This window comes from Arvicanthis niloticus, chromosome 13 (assembly GCF_011762505.2).
Source record: "Arvicanthis niloticus isolate mArvNil1 chromosome 13, mArvNil1.pat.X, whole genome shotgun sequence".
Taxonomy (NCBI): Eukaryota; Metazoa; Chordata; class Mammalia; order Rodentia; family Muridae; genus Arvicanthis; species Arvicanthis niloticus.
In genome coordinates this window covers 20,776,250-20,797,122 of record NC_047670.1, presented here as the reverse complement: position 1 = coordinate 20,797,122, position 20,873 = coordinate 20,776,250, and the positions used below count along the sequence as shown (strand labels likewise).

Genomic DNA, 20,873 nt, shown 5'->3' with positions numbered 1-20,873 from the left:
AAGCCAGAATACCTAGCAGAAACACTATTGTTTAACATAATGTTAGAACTGGCCAATACTCAATAAAATGATCATGTAAGATACAAATCAGCATGGAGATGTCAAATAACAAAGCATTTAAATAAATAAGCAATAATAATTACTGAGAAATTTTAACAAGACTTTCTAAACTGAAGTTATTAAATTGCCCCCTACCTCAAAATGTGTATACCTAAGTTTGCTTGACTAATCAAGGCTTCAATTATTGTAAAGAGTTAGAATGCTAATTCATAATCAATATGTTAGGCTATGTTTAACCCCTGGTTGATTTAAGAGTGTCATGTGAAATTTTTTGAGATATATTAACTGACTACTAGTTTCCATTAATCTAAAAGCTGAGAATGTTCTGAGTTAGCAACTAAGACCTACAGCAGTGTTTCTTACTTGATTGTATCTGATATTCTCACTAAAGTGCCTTGAGTAAGTATGTTTTTATTCTGTAACTGTAAAATCTTCAGAAAATGGTACCCACAGTGGAACATGTTATTTGCAGTAGCCATATCTGTGTTCCTGGGTCATAGTTATACTTACTTTGTCTCCAGAATAAACTGTCTATAGTTCCCTTTCAGGTGAGATCTGTGTTTCTACATTATCAATTATCAGGGGAAAAGTTAATTTATAAACATAATGGCCTTCCCTGTATCATTAAAAAATTAGAAAAATATAACAAAACCATATCTTTCCAGGACTGATTTCCCCCATTTAATATACTATTTTCCATTTTCATCCCTTTTCTCTCATCCTTAGTGTCTCTTACTTGTGTAATACTGACAAGAAAAACTAACTAGGACAGCCACCAAGGCAATGTCACACACCAGTCCCCTTCCTTGAACATCAGTTTTCTACCTGCTGAAGAACTGGGAAGGTATAGGAACTGACATCAAGAGGTAGAATGAGTTTTGTATCATGTGCCTATGATCTTTGTATTTGAGGGTGAAGGCAGAAGGGTCATAAATTTAAAAATAAACATCTGATATGTAGTGATTTAAAGACCAGCCTGATCTATAGAGAGGGGAGAAGTTGAGAGAAAGATGGGGGGAGGGGTGGGCAGGAGGGAGGAAAAGGAGAAAGAGAGAAGACAAAGAGAGACGAGAATATGAACAGGCAGCAAGAGTAGAGGAACGTAATGGCTGTAATAACCATGAACCAGAAATGTGCTTAAACAGCAGCAACATACAGTCTCAGATCTGGAAGCTGAACATTTAAAACCAGATCTTCGGCAGACAACAGTGCCTTTAAAGCACCAAGAAAGATTTTGTTCCAAACCTCTCTTCCAGCTTCTGTTGGCTCCTCAACATGTGCCAAGGTAGTTCCAATCTCCACATAGTGTTTTGCCTTCATGTGTCTCTCATTTCCAGTTTCTACTTTTTATAATAAAGGCACCGGTCATATTGGATTAGGGTCTACACTACTGACCTCATTATAATGTGATTACCCTTGTTAAGATCCTACCTCCATGGTCGCATGCTGAGTTACCAGAAATTAAGACTCCAATATTCCATCCCATAGATGAGTGAAAGCTTTGTTTTATAGACCAGGTGGTAAGTAGAGCCTAACTGTACCCGATCACATCCTAAATTAAGTGGTATGAGTTCAAGAGCAAAATACAAAATGAGAGGACCAAAAGCAAATGTGTTTATCAACATCAAAAACATTAGTGTAAGTAACAGGGTCAGAGTAATTTAAACTATAATGGTTTACATGTGTTTTGTTATTTCTTTTTGGAAATTAGAAATTTGTAGTTCAGGTCATGGAAGATCTACACCAAAACACAGATTTCAGCAAAAGCTATACTGGCATTATCCAGAAAAGCAGAACCACCAATCAGAAAAAAAAAAAAAAAAAGAAAAGCCCATAGCAAAGAAAACTGCTGGAGGATACACAGAAATTCTGCATGCTCTAACAATGAACAGCAGATGGTACTAAGCTCAAAGAACATCAGCAAATAGAATGGCCAATGGTTTCAATCAGTTGGAAAACTGGAATGCTGACTCCAAATCCTATGTAAACCAGTTTCTACAGAGTAATTTTTTTTCTTTTTTAAATGAAAAACATATTTGCATCTTTATGGTGCATTTCCTCCAAGAGGTTTAAAGCGTTTCCATGGGTGATTTTTTTTTTTTCAGTCTTACCAGTCTTTCTGAGCAGATCCATTTCAAGATGGTGTTCCGGAGTAGTTCCCAGTGTAAATGCAGAGGGCCTCTTTCAGATGCACTTCAGTTTCCAGAGCTGGGAGCTAGCTTTCCTGGGTAAGGAAGCACCATTAGCATGATATTTATATATAAAAAATGAATACGATATATGAAGAAAGAATAAAAATACAAGCAAGCAAGAAATCTACAATCATATAAATGTGTTGCCATAAAATGTATCTGTGTGTTCTGCAGAAAGGCTTGGCACTAATGTATGAATAGTGATAGATTACAAAAAAATATTAACCTTACCCATAAAAACATTTATGTTAACTCTACAAAAATTATCTCTAACATGAGTTAGCTCTTAAACAAAGAATCCAAGAGGAAACTTGCTTTTGTCAACATCTCTCTCCATAACCAACCTCTTAAATCATCTATATATGGTTTCTTGTGCACTCTCTCAACATGGACCAAATTGCCATTTTGCTTTTGTTCTTTTGCCATTTGAATGAAATAAATGAATGATCACAAAGATCCATATTCTAGCAGACAACTAGTAAGTACATTGCACAGTCCAGTATTGTTCCAAGGACAGATCTGACTCAGGTGGGAATAGAATGAAGAAAAGACAAACACACAAACAGAAAAGCTGAGATAAGGTAGGTCTTGTCTTTCAGATGGAGAGACATCAGGACCCTGGAGTTCAGGGTGTTTATTATATCCAATTAAATAGAGAGGACAGGTTTTTACATACAGACAAACAAGAAGACAGAATTGTGGTATTCAGATGGATCAAGAAGTTTAGCTAATCTTAGTAGAAGTCTGTAGGGAAGTAATATTTGGGCCATAAATATGGGGGGAATGGCCAGATATCATGACCATATTCTGCACATTCTATCCATTCCACATTTAGAACTCTTATAAACATTTTGGAATTTCCCTAGGGTCTTTGGCATGGCTGTGCCCATGTTAACAACCCTTCACTCAGTTATTCACATACTCAGGACTTCCTACACTAAATGGTTTTCCAATCATTGAACAGATGTAGAGGAACCCGCACAAATGAAACAGTTGTGCATTTTTTCTCTTAAAGCAGTCAGCGTGATTAGAATTCACTTCATTTTTAGATACATCAATCAAATATCTTTAGATTGTGAGCTAAGATGCCCTTTCCCTCTTATTGTCTTGTTATGGATATGTCCCTTGGATGCATATGGTCTCTTGTTACAGATAAGTCTTCATTTTTTATTTACAAACATTAGTTTCTTCTGTTTCAGACATAGATGTAAACAATTGTAATGTCATCTTGGTAGATTTTTCTTTGGTGAGTATGAACTGTCCTTCTCTTTTGATTAATTTTCATTTGAAGTTTGTTTTGTTAAATATTTGCATGGCTACAAAAGTTTGCTTCTTAGGCTCATTTGCATGAAAATTTTTTCCAAACCTTTATTCTGAGATAATATCTATTATTGATGCTGAGGTATATTTCTTATATGCAACAGAAGGGTAAATCCTGTTTTGCATCTATTCTGATAGTCTGTGTCTTTTTACTGAAAAATTGGATGCAGTAAGATTGAGAGCTATTTGACCAGTGATGGGTCTAACTTGAGATCCATCCTATGGGTAGACACCAATCCCTAATACTATTACTGATTCAGTATTGTACTTGCAGACTGGAGCCTAGCAAGATTGTCCTCTGAGAGGCTCTACCAGCAGCTGAATGAAACAGATGCAGATACAGCCAAGCATTGCACGGAGGTTAGGGACCCTTATGGAAGAGTTAGGGAAAGCGTTGAAGGAACTGAAGGGGAGAGCAACCACATAGAAAGATGAGCAGTGTCAACTAATCTGGACCCCTGGGAGCTCCCAGAGACTGAGCCACAAACCAAAGAGCATACTTGAACTGGTCCATGGCCTCCAGCACATATGTAGCAGAGGATTGCCTCCTCTGGCCTAAGTGAGAAAGGATTCAACAAATCTTTAGAGACTTGATGACCCCAGGGTAGAGGAATACCCAAAGGGGCCAGCCTCTCAGAGGTGAAGGGGAGAGGAAGGGGGTAAGAACCTGGGATGGGGAACTGAGGGAGGGCAACATTTTGGATATAAATAAATAAAGTAATTAATTAATAAAAATATTGAGAGATATCATTGACCAATGATGATTGTTAATTCCTGTTATTTTGATATAGTGATTATGGTATTGGTGGTCGAGGTGGTGATGTGTATGTGTGTGTGGTTCCCTTTTTTTTATTTTCTTTTTGTGAGATGATTTATTCTCTATTTATGAGTACACATAACTTCTTTGGGTTGGAGTATTCCTTCCAGTGTCTTCTGTAGGGGTGGGTTTGTAGATTGTCTTTCTCTTTTGGGGCCTACAAGTCATATAAGGCATTTGCTTATTTACAGTGTTAGAAGTAGTGTTAAACAGGCTATGCCACTAACCATTTACAAGGTCTGGGGTCAACAGACCTCTCTGATTATTAGCATGAAGTCACAGTGTCTCATCTATTTGTTTTAGATATAATATATAAATTATAAAGCCAACATCTAAATAAATAAATAGATACGCATAAAATGGCACTCCTTTCAGTAGACAAGGAAACTCAATCACAGAGAAATTAATGCCAAAATTACACTTCTCTGATATTGTGGTCTAATATGCTAATTCAAGCTTTTATGACTTTAGGGACAGAGTTTTTCACTCCTTAATACCCATAATTTAAAAGTTACAGAAACAACATACCTTCCAACACAGCTATAACAGTGAATTTAGAATTAAGTGTGTGCATCTAGCAGCTGAGAAGACCAACTTCTTCTGTTTTCTGTCAGGTATATCTGAAGAATTGTCATATAAATTACCACACTCTACAAATTCCCCCCAGTGATTTCAACAGAACATGGGCCACATAAAGCATATAAAAGAACTAAACTCATGATATGAGGCATGGAAATGAGCCCAAGTAAAATGTACTGACAAAAAAAAAAGGCAATAAATATATATAGTTATAGGTATGTATGTTCATGTATGTATGTATGTGTATATACAGATACAAATATATGTATATATACAAACATATATGTTTGAGGGAGAGAAATAATGTTAGGGCAAATTTTGTAAATCACTGTAGTATCCTTTCTAAAAGGGTTACATATAAATTATTTAATGCATTATTTTAAATGTTTTCCTTCCTTAATTAAATAAAAGCAATCATAAAAGAAATTGATACAGATCATCATAAGTTGTAAGAATTGTTCTCAATATTAGCTACAGAAAAATTAAAATTACTGCATGTCAAAATCAATTTAGAGAGAAACAACAAAATCTCTGAATTGAGAATAGGAACAAAACTTAATTGTGCTGTTTTCTTTTCATTTTAACTAGTTTAGTTTTGCTTGTGATGATCTTTGAGGATTGTACACAAATTTTCCTGGGATGAGGATGATTTCTGGACTTGGCATTGTCATCATGGGCAGAAGAAGGCCGTGGCACATACAAAAATAATGAAGCAAATAAAAATACTGAGTTTCTAGGTGATTCTGACTTAGATGTAATCAATTCAACATTTGGTAACAGGCTTTTAAATTCATTCTTACCCAGGATATTAATATGACAGCCATTAAAAGGAAGAACAAAAAAAAATTTATAACCCTGACCACAAAACAGCATATCTTTCTTTAAATTCTCTGCATTTAAAAACATGGCAGGAACAGTGAATTCCTTTGTAATCCCCTTTGAAGTAACCTCAATTTCATTTAAGCATTATCAAATAGAACAAACCAAATTCAAATGACAAAAACAAGCAAAAAATTTAATAATAAAAACAACTAGGCAAATTGCTGATCAAAATTTGGTTTTAGTTTTTGTTGGTGGTGTTTGTTCTTGGTTCTCCTGTGTCAGGAATATTCTATTCACACATGCCAGGCAACTTTATTCTTCCATAGCTTTATTCATCATATTTTAAATAATTTATACCTTTCAAATTTAGAAAAGCTCCAATGGAAAATATTCCTGATTATCACAAAGATGGAGATACACTCTCTTCATCTGTTCAGTGGGAACTCAGTTGACAAGTACTTGTTTTCTATTCAATAAATAGCCATTTGAAGCATAAACACTAATTCTTGGGCACTTTTCTAGGTTATGAGAATGAAACAAGCAAATTCAACTTCTACCCTCAAAGAAATTACATTCTAGTGAGGGTAGAAAGGATAATACATACATAAATGTAGTTTTAAACTGTGACTATTGGAAAAGGTGATAAATGTCTTGAAGAAAAATGAAGCATAGGAGGGAGAAAGAGACTGACTAGTGGGAACCATTGTAATTTATGGAAGGTGGTCAGGGAGGCTTTGGCAGCAGCAAGATGATGAATGGGAAAAGCTTAAAAAGATGACGAAATGAGTCCTGTGTAGCTCTGAGAAAGGGAGTTCAGACATTTCTCACGTGCCCTTTGTCACTGGCTCAAAGGGGAAACATCAAAAGAGGCTTTAGCAATAATGATGACTTTCCATTTGCAGAAGAGAGCAGAAGGTCATTGCCCACTATTTGTCATAAATGAATGCGTCCTCACACATTAACTACCCACAGTCTGCTTTACCTTTATTCAGAGCAATCTATTCTCAACATCTAATCAGGTTTTTGATCTTTATGAAAATACAGTGCAACATCCCAAACAGCCTCAGACGACTCAGCTATATTTTAATTACAACCAAACTATAAATTCTTGTCTTTATATTCTCAGAGAAAACTTGTAGAGAATGTATGATGGTGCTTAGCATTTAACACTGTGTCTGGTTGAAGGAAACCATCACAACAAATGTGAGAGGAGAAGCTATATTATCAAGTGTTCATCTGTGATTTGGTTGTGGTCAATTACTGCCACTAAGTAATAGACACCATAAAATATCTGTGTGAGGTTGGTTTATGTATGTCAGTGTGAGTGTCTGTGTGTGTGTGTGTGTGTGTGTGTGTGTATCTATGTCTGCGTCTATGTCTGTCTGTGTCTGCATGTGTGTTTGTCTGTGTGTTTGTGTGTGTGTGTCTATGTCTGCGTCTATGTCTGCATGTGTGTTTGTCTGTGTGTTTGTGTGTGTGTCTATGTCTGAGTCTATGTCTGTCTGTGTCTGCATGTGTGTTTGTCTATGTGTTTGTATGTGTGTGTGTGTGTGTGTGTGTGTGTGTGTGTGTGTGCGCGCGCGCACGCGCGCGTGGTGTGTAGAAGGAGTTATACGGAGACAGAGAGAGACTGGAAAAAAGGCAAGTTTGTGTTTTGTGGTATAAGGGCTTGTGTAGCCACAAGTTGGTCTTTAACTTGCTATATAGTTGAGGATGACCTTGAATTCTTTTATTTATTATTATGTTATATATATGAGTTTTGCTGAAATGCATGCTTTTGTACATGGTGTGCCTGCAGAATCCAGAAGAAGGCATAATATCCCCCATGAAACTGGAGTTAACAACAGTAAGCCAATATGTGTGTGTTGAGAATCAACCCCAAATACTCTAGAAGACCAGAAAGTGCTCTTAATTACTGAGACATCCCTCAAGTCCCTGACATTAAATTCTTGATTCTGCTACCTCTACCATCCAAATGTTAGAAATATAAGATGTTTGCCATCAAGATTAGCTTAAAATGTTTAAAAAAAAATTAGAAAAATCCCACAATAAGATTTGTAGGAAGTACTTTCTCAATTTTGAATGATGTCAAATTTCAATTAAAGTTGAAACATCATATACCAGTAGTAGAAAGCCAAGTTTATCACTGATGCTTTTACTTGAAAATCCTGGGCATGGCCTTAGAAGCAGATATCATGGGTAAAATCTACACCTTCCCAACAGCCATTACTTTGCCATTTCCCCAACCAGACCATACAAAGACCATTTGGATTTTGGCAAGATATATTGTGATGAGATATGAACTAAACATGAAGAATTTCAAATGGATCCCAGACCTTTTTTTTAGAAGAAAAAATTGAAAAAGATCATTTCCCCACATTTCAGATTCAGACTTTAAAAGGTTATAAGATCTGTGTCTAACAAGATATAGCATAAGAGAAACACGCACGCGCGCACACACACACACACACACACGCACACACACACACTAAAGGTCATTGGATAAACCTGTGATGTCCATCTGAATACCTCATCACCCTTGACCACCCTTGAAGAGAACTGGGTCATTAATGATGATCAGACACATTGTAGACAATGCTTCTAAATGGGGAACTGGTTGACAGACATGCCTTGCGTTTATAACAGAGTTTCACAGACCATTGAGATGGCTCACATTGTCATAGGACACATCTATCTCTAATGTCTATTCCCTGTGTAAGTTGCATAGGAAAAAGCCAATAGGAAAATCATTAACTCATAAAAAAAAGTCCTCTGAAAGACACATCAGTCTGTTTTCCTTAAAGCAACTCATTAGATTTAAACCTTCTCAGCAAGCAAACTGATGTTTGGCCCAAGGATGGCACTGTTGGAAGGTTAGCCTTATTGGAGAAGTTGTGGCCTTGTGGGTGTAGGCTTAAGACCTTCCCTGATTCAAGCAACTTTCAGGTTCCTGGAAGTCAATATCTGCTAGCAGGCTTCAGATGAACTTTCAGCTCCTCCTGCACTATGCCTGCCTAGGTGCTGCCATGTTCTCATCTTGATGATAATGGACTGAACCTCTGAACCTGTAAGCCAGCCCCAATTAAATGTTGTTTTTATAAGAGTTGCTTTGGTCATGGTGTCTTTTCACAGCACAAACATACCACACTTTCAACTTTCCTGGCAATTTTTCTTTAAGCTATTCATAAGGACAGTAATAAGAATCAAGTCAGGATTACTTGCACATAATTGAGTTGCAAAGGAAGAAAAATGTGTACAGCTTATAACCTTTGCCAGGGTTATGTCTATATCTAATAGTCAAGGGTTCCTTAAGCTTGGTGGTTTGTCAGACAATTCATCCTTTTACTGAAGCAAAGAAAGCTACAGGAACCAGCATTTTGTGACTTCAGAAGCACAACAAGATAATATCAAAGATAAAGCTAAAATTATTTTGGTGGTTTGTCATTCTGTCAATTGCTATCCCATTGCAATTTGCATCTAAACTCTTAACTACTAATTGCCTTTAATAGGACTCCAGCTCATGCCAGCAGACATCCCTGATGGGTATACCCCAAATAATCCAACTCTCTATCTGACCATTCTACTATGGCATTAACAAGAGCTCATGAGAAAAACAGCTTAGATTTCAGCCTATTCAAGAAGAATGTATGATGTTGCAAGTATCAGAATTGAAGTTTGTCATCTCAAAGTTTGATGGTTGCAACATTCCACTGATTATAACCACCTCAGAGGTATCCATTGAGAAATCAGATCTTTATATTATGTTTTGAAGTCAAACCTACCTTTGAGCTGTAATCTAGGGAAAATACATAGGTATATAAATATTTTACTTCTAATGCCTATTCCTGGAAGCTAGTGCTTCTTAGAGTGTGGATCTTACTATTTGATTTGTCATACAACTTCATTTTATAATAGAATATTCCCAAATATGTTGTACTTACTGGATGTATGTAGAATCATCTTAGAATGTATGTATTTCCAAATGGAAGTGTAGAGCTTGGGAATCAAGATTTTCCTTCAGTGATAAAGTTCTTTCCCATAAGCTCTGATAAGAAATCTACAGATACTAAGAGAACGTTATTGTTAAAGTCTCCATAAATCCATGAGCACAACTATGCTGGCCTGTGAGTGTTCCATTCTCTGTCTTTTGTAGTTTTAGGAAGACTAGATAGCCTCTAAAAGTACTTGACATCAACCTTGGCCCTCATGCTACTCTTACATGATTCAGATGTCCTTTGCCCATCCTCAGTTTATGCAAGTAGGTCACATAATCACATTAGTCCCTTAAAGTAGTGCCTAAAGGTCTGAAACAAGGAAGTCATAAGTTTGAGTTAGAATAGAATGGCCTAAACTTGGATGAACTGGCAAGAAATGTGAGCATTATTTTCTTTTTATTCTCTTATATGTTACACTCCAAGTACAGCTCCAGTCCCCAGCTCCCACATACCTCCCCTCTACCCCTGATTCACTCCTCCATTTCGCTTTGGAAAAGAGCAGGCCTCTCGGGGATATCCACTGAACACGACACATCATATAATAGGCACAAACCATCATATGAAAACTGGACAAGGCCATTCAGTAGGTGGCAAAGGGTCACAAGATCAGGCAGTCTTTATAGGCTGAGAGAGATTCTGGATGAAGGCAGCAAGGAAAAGGGTAACCTTGGCTCTGTACTCAAAAGGAACCGAATTTTATTACAGTAAGAATGAATTTGAGAAATGTATTTTTCCCCAGAACCTCCATTTCAAAAATGTGCCCATGTGACAAGCTGATTTTAGCTCCATGAGACTATAACTAGAAAATGTACACCCTGCCTGGCTTCTGACTCTAAGACCTTAACATTGAGTAGATGTTTTAATTTTCTAAACTAAAGTAAATTAGCCCAGTAATGTTTTTCTATGTAAATTTCTAGTTTGATTCTCATTCTACACTGACAAAAACTCAGTAATTCCCATTTTTTTTCTCAAGATTGTTTCATGTTAAAATATGTAACAATCTCCAAGGCCACTGAAGGAGCTTAGCACAGTTTTCCTATTTTTATTTATTTTTTATTATCAAATCATAATTTCTACTTTTTAACACAGGGGTTATAAACACAAAAATGCAGGATGTGGGGAAGGGGATGACACAGGAGCATAGGTGTTCAGGGGCAATACAGATATAGTTCAGAACAGGGTATCGGCTGGTTAAAGGTTCAGGGGACAGGTCACTATGACTCTGCCTATGATTCACTTGTCCTTCTCTAACTTGGTACTATCCACCAAGGCTGCCTATTTACAAGGTCTATGACTACTCAGGCTGGTAGATTTCCACAAAAGCTGCCTGTTTACAATAGCTTATAGCCATCTGTTTTAGTGTTTTTCCACAGAGACCCAAGACTTTGTGTTAACAGGCATGTATGTCAGGCCTATTGCTGATTTTAGGCTTATGGCTGATTTTAGGCCTTCAGTGTATAAGCAGGGCTGCCTCTGACATCTCCTCCCTTCTCCAAGTATAGAAGGGCTGTGGTGATTCTAATCTTGCCAAGGCAGAGATAGAGGCCTGACCTCCAGTAATTAAAGGGGACCTTATAATGGCTCCGGTCCTCCTGTTGTTGTCCAGTGAGGCATGAGGGCCATACCCATCCCGATGTCTTTTTCCTGGAGAGGGGATACTTTTGACACCAACCCCTATGCAGTCATTGCCTATATTTATGATGACATCACCCATGAACCTTTCTACTAGTTAAGTCATATATATATATATATATATATATATATATATATATATATATATAATTTCAGAATTGAGCTATCACTTCCTTCTAAGTTCTCCTCTGATTATTCTGTGTTCTCTGTTTAGGGTTATCAAATGTCCAGTGTTTCTTGGACATTACTAAGGCTGTGAAATTATCTGTTTTCCCTGACTAACCACAGATTTAGCCCAGAAAGACTCTATATCACCCTATAAAGCAGGTTCATCTTTCCTAGAGTGTTGAGCAAGGGGGCAGAACAAAAAATAGAAAAAGCAAATTCTATCCAGTCAGGATAGTTCAGGTCCCCAATCTCTGCCATACTGACCATTATTAGTCAAAGTCCAACCTAGGATAAAGTATAAGACTATTTCAAAAAAAAATGAATGTATTGACTCTGTGTGTGTGTGTGTGTGTGTGTGTGTGTGTGTGTGTGTGTGTGCTAGAGAGGTGCAGAAAAAGAGCTAGATCTGGAACTCTTTCTAAAACCCCAAGGCACTAAACTATCACAGCATACTTCTCTCCAAACTTTAGACATCCCATAGAAGAGGTACAATTAGACCCATGCAGAAATACAACAGGAGAGGAAATCCTTCCTCTGCAGCAGCCAGACGATCTGGTGTGAATCTTGCCAACTCCAGAAATCAAGAAATAGCCTAGTGGTGATTCTATATTTCAAGTCCCTTGGGTGTGGGAAATACTCAATAAAGTGAAGGACACAGTAGACTAGAATGTCATTTCTGTTTATACCCATGCTCAGTGGCCAGCTAAAGGTAAGTAGTCATGAAGTGAAGGAGAAAGAAATATGAAGCATGTGCTTCATGTAAAACAAAGCAGAAAGGAGAAGCAAGTATGTAAATGATAGTGGTGGTAAGGATACTGAGCACCCTTTGGTAGTACATTGAACCAAATAGACCTTGCAGATAAACCTTGAAGATATGATTAAGGATCTTGGGATTGAGAGAGTATCTTGTATGGTGCAAGTAAATGCCATTTAATCAGAGGAATTCGAATTAAGAAAAGAGAGAGGCAAAGCAGTAGTATCGGAGCGATGTAACATGAGCCACACTCAACTCACTCCTCCTTGCCTTAAAGGTGTAAGGGAACCAGAAGTTCAGCAATATGGGCAACCGGAAGTTAGAAAAAGCAAGGAAACATTCCCTGCTTGGACCTCCAGAAGGAATAGAGTCTTGTGATACTTTGATTTTATAGCTGAGCAAGTCTCGTTTCAGATTTGAGCGTTTCTGGCAGGAAAGCTTTTCAAAGTTAGTTTTCAAGTTTGAGATCACTTGTAAGATCAGCAATCACAAATTAACACTGAAAAGATAACCAATACCAATAGGGACACTAAGAGGTCAGCCAATTGGAAGAGATCTTAAATAAGCCATCTTCAGTGGGTAATAACCCACCCACTGTGTAGAGTTTCAGGTAGCCCATTGTTGTACTGTTTTGCTGCTACTTTTCATATACATCATCATTAATTTAAATTATTTTGATAGTGATGGAAATCAAACACATAGCTTCATTCCATAGGAGCTCGCTCCTAATAAGTCCAACTACTATAGTACTTACTATCCCTTACTAAAGCAAAAAATAAGAAAGACCTGCCCAAATATTGATCAATAGAATTCATTTCTTAGAAATGAGAAAAGTATTCTCTCTTTGTTTTAGGCATTGAAGCGAATGAAAAAAAATAGTGGTTTTTTTTTTTTTTTTTTTTTTTTTTTTTTTTTTTTTTTTTTTTTTTTTTTTTTTATGCACACAGAAGAAAAAGGAAAGATGGGAGTGGAGAAGATGGAATGAGAATCCCCAGACACCCTAATTCCTGGCTCAAATCTTCTGTAAAGCCAAGATGCATTCCTGCCTCTCACTCCCATGAAAAGTTTTTATTGGTGAACAGTTGCATAAGCCAATTTCAGGTGGTTTCTTTTAGTTAAAATACCAAAAGTCCTAATGACAGTAGACAAAAGACAAGTGTGGGAGAAGAGACGATTGAGCCTTGCAGCTAAAACCACCATGCAACATACTATAGCCAAGTGTGAGAGAAAGGATCGGCCACTTCTATGAGCAAGGCATGCAACAAGGCACTATATTTACATTTAAATATTAACTATAAAGATAAAAGATGCTAACCCTACATAGGTGAAATGTCATGTCATTATCTAGTTCATGACTGCTGGGATTCTATAAAGAGATGAAGGCTATAGAGAAGGTCAAAGTGTGAAAGTGATATCATTATGAGAGATCAATGAGGAGGGTGTTCAGAGAGTGTCACAGAGTACTGGACAACCTAAACTCCAAAGGGAAATACTGTGAAACACATTCCTATAACTAGGGATTACACACACACACACACACACACACACACACACACACACACAAAGCTTAACCTGTGAACACTGAAGTTAAAATCATAGCAAAATGGGATATTGTCAGGGAAAAACAATGGTATTAGGTAGAAACAGGACTAGACCATATATTCTAGAAGGAAGACCATCTGGTTAGGTGCTCTGGTTGCAGATCTAGGATAACAGCTCTCCACTTTTATTGGATACATAATTAGCATTTGTTGTAAGAAAGAGTTTGTGTATGCCTCATACAGGTGGATCTTCTTATTTTGCAGTGTTTAAATGAAAAATTTCTCTTCTCTCTGTATGCCTCATCCTGCTGAGGTAGAGAACAGCCTCTGAAGAATGGGATAAGAAAGAATAGTGTACAAATAACTGTACCTTACCTAGGGTATGAGAAGTCTTGCTGTTAAAAAGTGAAGTGCTGCATATTAGTTTGGGCTAAATGCTGTCAATTCGTGTATTATGGCTGTGCTTTGTTACATAAACTGAGACCAAGACTATCTTTTATCATTACTTCTATTAAAAGCTGGAGAGATTCTTCCCCTCTGCCTGAAGTTGAAAGGGAAATTAAAAGACAAATCATTTATCACATCTCACAAACCATGCATTCAGTTTATCAGTGACACATACTTACTATATGTATGTAATCTTCATTATAAACATTGTGGTTTTGCTTTTTGAGACATCTGCAAGTAATTATGTATGCTTAATGTACATTCCATAGTCAATATAATTGTACTCATCCATTTAGTTTGTAATCAGTTCTTAATAAGGAATGGATGGTTCTCAGTCTACATAGAAACTATGAAACTGATGCCGCTCCTCTTCACCACAGGGCTCCAAATTCACCTTTGTGTGAGGTACATTTTCCTTCAAGTTGACAGCTTTCCTTTTCAAAATGATGTTATCTTGTCTAGGGAATTAGAGATCACTAGCAGAGTAATGCAGCCAGATCTTGTACAAAAAAAGAAAAAAAATTGTTTCCATTGGAGAACAGGACCATGATGGAAAGGAAAAAGCTGACAACTAGAGCTTTTCTTCAGGACTCCTGTCTGCCTGCCCATCTCCTTCCCTTACTTTCTCATTCCTTGAGATGCCTAATAATGTATGCTTCTCAAAAGAAAGGGTTTCAAGATATGCCACTCAATTACAAAGTGTAGAAGAATATGTATATATTTAGTTACAGTAAACTAAATGCCCAAAATCACAATGCGTATGTGCAAGTACACACCCCACATACCACACACACACACACACACAATCTCTTTAATAAGCTAACTGTTTTGTTTCATCTGGACCATTATTGTAGCCTTTTCCAAAAAAGCAGCAGGACTGATGTGATCCTAGGAAGAAGAAAAACTCTCTTCTGATCCAAGATTACTCAAAGAGGAAATGATGCCATAGTAAGGAGACGCTTTTCAATTTAAATCTAAATACTAGGAAGCATATTTAATAGGTTGAGGGAAAATCTGAAAGCAGGGGGGAAGCTAGCTAAATAGTAAAGCACACTCTGAATAGTATCCTAGAGGGCGTTTCCAGGGGTGCTTAACTAAGGGAGAAAGATCTGCCACAAATGTAATGGAATTGCACCTTCCAATAGCCTGGGACTTTGGTAGAGCAAAAGGAGAAGACAGAGGATGCTGCTCTAAGACACGCATCTCCCCACTCACCTCGTTCCTGTTCACCAGGCAGTGAGCAACGTTGCTTGCCTGTATTCTCTTGTCATCAGAACATTCTAATTCCCCACAGACCCATGTAACGAGACTAGCTTGCCATGGACTGAAACCAGCAGTCAACATAAAACTTTCCACCTTTCAGTTGGTTCCCACAGGTATTTAAAGACAGCAAAGTAAAACCTCCCAACAGAGACAGGCAGAGATAGGAGGAAAAGCAGAGGAGCAGAATGAAGTGCTGAACAGGGCAGCTAGCCATGCCTCATCACACATATGTTACACGATGGAACTTTTCATGTAATCAACAGCCACAGTGTTCAGCCGCAGAACCAACAGTGGCCTCTAAGACAACAGTCATTGACATGCAGAGGTACACAGAGCCTGAGAAACAACTCTGTAACTCTTATGAAGTCTAAAACACCCCCATGCTACCACAACTCCCCCCCACAACCATCATAAATACACAGAGTCGAGTAACCCAAAATGAAGTGGGAAGTTTGTGAGGAGTTAAAATATGTATTTTCCCCTCATAGACAATGTTGTGGAATTTCTCCTATGGGGTGACTTCCCACTCCTTACTTTCACAGAGGTACAGAAACATGCAGCCCTGGTTCTGTGTCAGTATTACATCATACATGTAAATCCTAGTCAGCTAGTATGAAACCAATTAATCAGAAGAGCATAAGGTTTACATTGGGCTAATTAACTTCAAAACAAACATAAATCTTGAGAACATGTCCTACCCACAATGGCAACAGTGAGGGGAATGTTCCTTAGTTACCCCAGCAGCAGCTCTGGGGTATTTCAAACGGCTCTGTGCTAATAGCAGACAACCAGGTTTTTTTCTTTTTTTACTTTCAAGCTGTTATTTTATACTTAATGGCAAAACAATGACCTGAAAACTAAAGTATCTGGCCGAATTTGACCGTGTGTGTGTGTGTGTATGTGTGTGTGTGTGTGTGTGTGTGTGTGTGTGTATGAGTTTCTCACTCACCGCATAAAATAAATTGAAGATTGTCTCCATAAGTTAGGCAGAATCTGAGCTGAGTTAAGAACATAAACTCATTTCTGCTCTCATTAAGGATGCCACTACAGAAGGATGTGAAGGTTATAATGAACTATGGATGACTTTTCCAGCAACTTATAAATTGAACCCAGAGGAATTCTGTCATCTAAGAGGAGCCATCTCTGCAGCATATCACCCTCAAAAAATTTGAGTTGTATAGGCTAAAAGATCTTAATTGAACTTATATGATTTTGGTTCCTCTTTGGTGAAAGATTGACTTAGGTCTTTATGTATACAATCAAGAGGCATTGTTGTTTTTTTTTTTTTAAGCTTCATTTAAAGAATAATGCCTCACACAATTACAGAGTCAATAAACAATGAAGTTCACCAGCTACCCAACTCTGCAATAACCTTCACACACAGCTGGCTGAATTTGCCCCTCAACATCATGGCCACCTCTGGAAAATGGCCCTTCCTTTGACTCATACTGCTTCCATCATTCCTCTGTAGAAAATTGTTGTTCATGCCTCTCTTTCATGGGCATCATATTGCCATGTAACTTCCAGTGTCTTGTGCCCACATTTTAGTTTTGAGAGTACTGAGAAAGTGAAGAAGGAGACAGTCTGTGTTCAGCAGGCAGATGCAGAGCAACACTGAAATTATGTTGGTGTCAATTATACCCAGGAAGAAACCTTGACCGAACTTACTTGGTTTTGTTTTCTTCTTGGTAAAAGATTAATTACTTGGGTCTTTGGATATAATCAAGTGACACTGATTTTTAATCTACTTTCCTAATCTACATCTGAAATATACTGGATGTTTAGTAAAGCCTGCTGGCAATGACTATTTGCAAGGCAGGGACCAGGTGGACACAGGTAAACCCTTCTCTGCGTACACCTTACTATACACATAATATACACATGATGGAGGACTCATGAATGCTTTGCTTCTTCCCAGTCATCGCTCACTTTGCTATAAACTACTTTCCATTGGTTCTTTGTATCTGGCAATGAAAAAACAAATTTTATGATGTATAGTTTAGTATTTTAAGTGGCATCTGTACTCTATATTATATCAGTTTAACAACAGAAGAAAAGGTGCACAATTATGGCTAGAGTTTATTTTGATGAATATTTTAATGTTTTGTAAGTTCTACATATTATGAAATTCACGTTAATTTTTATATGGTTCTTTAATATTGTGACGCAATAATTACATGCTGTATAATAAAACTGCCTCCCAACCCATTTCTAATTATTATTTGGCTATTAAATATATCACACATACATTTTCAAATTCCTTCTCATCCAAGTTTTAAGTTTAGTTAGTGTCTATGATTGAGAAAGTAGCATTAGCACTTCAAAAAGCCCAATGATTAATGATTTTCATATTAAAGCAATAGTATTTCATTTTGAATAGAAAGAAATGCTATTTTGAGGCATGCAAAATGCTTCTAAATAGGAACATTTATTATCTTTCATTTGTGTAATGAAATACTCCTGTTCTGCTATACTAATTATATGATCTTCCTGATGGGCCAAATTCTCACCCTAGCCCACTGCCAGAATTCCATAGTTATACTAAAAAGATATTATGATTTTCTAGGCAAGACATCGAAAAGCAGAGGGAAGATAATTTACTATAGGAACTGCAAATTGTTACCTACCTCTGAAAAGCCGGGGGCGAGGGGACTCTAAAATTACAAAATAAATGGAAAAGTAATTCAAGATGTTCTGCAGCATGGCAAATCAGAATCAAGCAGACCATGCAGCAAAGCTATTCACTCAGCAGAGCATTTGGGGCCATCTGGATCATCTTTAAACCCAACTAGGCAAAACAGTGAAATGCACACAGCCAGGGCCAAAGCAGCCCCCAGTGCTTACCTCAGCTCTATGCATGGCTCCACGGATGGAAGTGACATAAGACAAAGACCTTAAGAAAGGATTGGCTTTTTATTTAAAAGCAAACAAGCAAGCAAATCTTATAAAACAGCAACAGTAACATACCCCTTTAATAGACATTAAAAGAAAATGCAAATGAGAGAAATCAAAAAAAAATCATTGTAATTCTACCATCAGTAATACCCACTGTTTTCATCTGGGCACATCCCCCTGTAATTGTATGGGTGTGTATACAGTATTATTCTTTGCATAGCTTAATTTCCCTACCTAACAATTTCTGTCTTTGTAGTTTTTCTATCCATAGGGTTACACGGCTTATTGACACATTACCCATTTATAATTAGGCTGCTTGAAATTTTTCCACATGTAAATATAATTATTATAAATATTCTAGAATATAAGGTCCAACTTCATTTTTGAGGTTTGGGTGCTATCGAATACACTCCACCTGCCTCTTTATATGTGGGCAAACCAATTAGAAAATCTAGATGCTGCTTCTTTTAACAGCCAAGAAAAACTTCAGAAACCACACAGAGTTCACGAATCCTTACACTGTGTTCCCAATCCTGAACAACAAAGCCACCTGTCTCTCCTTTTGTTTGGGCTATTCTATTCAATCCTCTTATTTGGGTATTAAACTTTTCCTACCCTTCTGGTGCATGTCTGAAGTCATCTATTTCAACATCAGAATCAATTTTGAGTGAAAGCTTACCTTGGCCCTCGAGGGGGCAACCTCAGCATGATTGGCAGTGTAAAGAGGATAGCCTGGGCCATACTTGCACTGCCTGAGATCCTTTCCCTGTTGCCCTTGGCTTGCTAACTGGACCATCTGTCTGCTGTAAGTAGGCATGCACAGTGGGCTCTAAGCCATGGTGCTGTCTGCTGACAAGCTTGCATTTCAGCTGCCCTGTGCCCTGATGCATTTTCAGAGTCCTGCCAGTCTTTTGTCATAGATTTAACTCTCCTAAGCCATACACATCATTAATTTGCTTTTACAGTCAGAATTGTGGAACAGGGATCCATCTTAAAGTAAATTTGAACCTGGTTTTGTCTAGGGGCTATCTGTGTGTCTCAGAAGTTATTGTGTCTATTGATTCTAGAATAATCTGTAATTAAGGTAGGTCTATTGATTGGCCAGTAAATTGGCCCACTTTGAATTGGATTTTTTTGGTGGGAAAGAGGCAATATCCTGGTCTCTATCTCAACTGTACATTAGTACACATTAGGCACCACCATTAGCATTCCCCAGAAACTACTTCACCTTTGAGGATTAATCCTTTAGTAAGCCGTTCTCTTGCCTCCTGGAGTCAGTAGGCCAGCTACCGTGGAAATAATTGGCCTTGATTGTGAATGAGGACCTTCTCTCCTCAGGTACATTGTGAACAATCAGGAGCTTTTTAAATAGAAAGATTTTCTAGAGGAAAAAGCCTTGGGCCCATGAGCTGTCAAAGCCAGGTAAATATTATGCCTTAGATTAAGGAGGCAGGAATCTGTTGGGCAGATTTTCCTAACAGATAACCAAAGCATAAATAAGACCACACATATTGTTACCTTTATAAACACCACAAATTCTAGACGTCTCTAAAAAACTTGCCCTGTTTTCTTTAGCTCTAGATATTGTTGATAGGGACCACGGTGTGCATTTACTCCTCAACTGAGTCAATGCTAGGCTTTCCAAAAAGGCATTTAAAAGGATTTTCATTTTATTCCACAGCCTCAGGGTCCAGGCCTCACAAGATGACATGCTGGCTTGCTAAAGACAAGATCAGGATGGCAGGGGTGGAGGGAGAGCACAGAACATTTCCGTCACTGATCAGATACCAGAAGTGAGCTGTAATATGGTCTCAGTCTGGTTTTGATGTTTATCCAGGCATCTACACACCACACCACACACACACACACACACACACACACACACACACACACACACACACACATACACACCTTGCACCTGACAGACGCACCTGAAGGAAAGCCTCTCAGTGTGGACATGAAATTCAAACCATGCAAGTGGATAATCCTGCTCAGAATACTGGTTGGAGCTCCCTTCTCTAGCTATGAATCTAACCAGAGCCCTCACCTCTTTCCTCACCAAAGCCTGTGCAGACAGGTGTGGACATCTACCCTCATATCCTTTGCAGGTTCAATTATGTGGATTACAAACCTTTTCATACCTCAGTGTGTGTGGCATCATCGGTCTCCACATCTGAAACTATTTTGGGTGAGGGGTTGATCCTAGTCCCCAGTGGCAACCACAAGCACATACTGAATCATTGGGTTCTTGTCTAATTACTTCCATAGAAAAATTTCCCAGAGGTAAAATAGTTGTGGCTTATGAATTTTAACAGTTGATTCTTTACCTTATGATGTAAATCTGTTTCCTACAAATATCAATTGAGATCCTTTTTAACTTTGCCTTTC

At 37.8% G+C, this 20,873-nt stretch overlaps 1 long non-coding RNA gene across 3 annotated transcripts in view; it reads right to left on the bottom strand.

Annotated features, from left to right (window-relative positions):
• LOC143434070 (uncharacterized) overlaps positions 1-16,643 on the bottom strand; it is a 69,034-nt gene extending 52,391 nt beyond the window's left edge. For 2 of the 3 annotated variants that reach the window (XR_013103262.1, XR_013103260.1), the window contains exons 1-2: positions 15,543-15,601; positions 2,172-2,284 (exon numbers count right to left, since the gene is read on the bottom strand). This is a non-coding gene — a long non-coding RNA (uncharacterized LOC143434070). Of the gene's footprint in view, positions 1-2,171; positions 2,285-15,542; positions 15,602-16,539 lie in introns of those variants that run through there. The other variant, XR_013103261.1, reaches the window with a different exon arrangement.
• Between the last annotated feature and the right edge of the window lie 4,230 nt (positions 16,644-20,873).